This window comes from Trichechus manatus, unplaced genomic scaffold (assembly GCF_000243295.1).
Source record: "Trichechus manatus latirostris isolate Lorelei unplaced genomic scaffold, TriManLat1.0 scaffold00125, whole genome shotgun sequence".
Lineage (NCBI taxonomy): Eukaryota > Metazoa > Chordata > Mammalia > Sirenia > Trichechidae > Trichechus > Trichechus manatus.
Genome location: NW_004444061.1, coordinates 2,392,829 through 2,393,689, shown reverse-complemented (window position 1 = coordinate 2,393,689; position 861 = coordinate 2,392,829).

Sequence of the window (861 nt, the reverse complement as noted above, 5' to 3'; positions counted from 1 at the left end):
TGAACTGTGCACGTAGAAATTTTTGAAATGGTGTGTCTTTGGCTATGTACATTTTCACCCCACCACCAAAAAAAAAAGGTCGAGAAGGGAGAGGGTTGACATGTCGTGGGGTTGTTAACCAATGTCATGAAACAATATGTGTACTACTGTTTAATGAGAAACTATTTGTTCTGTAAACCTTCACCTGAAGTACAATTAAAAAAAAAGAAATCCTAAATAAAATCCTAGCCAACAGAATTTAACAACATATCAAAAAAATAATTCACCATGATCAAACGGGATTTATACCAGGTATGCACGGATGGTTCAACATTAGAAAAACAATCAATGTAATTCATCACATAAATAAAACAAAAGACCCACATGATCTACATCAATAGATAAACAGAAAAGGCATTTGACAAAGTCCAACACCCATTTATGATAAAAACTCTCAACAAAACAGGAATAGAAGGGAAATTCCTCAATATAATTAAGAACATTTATAGAAAGCCAACAGCCAACATCATCCTAAATGGAGAGACTTTGAAAGCATTCACCTTGAGAATGGGAACCAGACAAGGACACCCTTTATCACCACTCTTATTCAACATTGTGCTGGAGGTCCTAGCCAGAGCAATTAGGCTACAAAAAGAAATAAAGGTCATCTAAATAAGTAGGGAAGAAGTTAAAATACCTCTATTTTCAGATGATTTGGTCTTATACACAGAAAACCCCAAAGAATCCACAAGAAAACTACTGGAACTGATAGAAGATTTCAGCAAAATTTCAGGATACAAGATAACATACAAAAAATCAGTTGTATTCATTTACACCAACAAAGAGAATCTCGAAGAGGAAATCACCAAATCAATACCATTT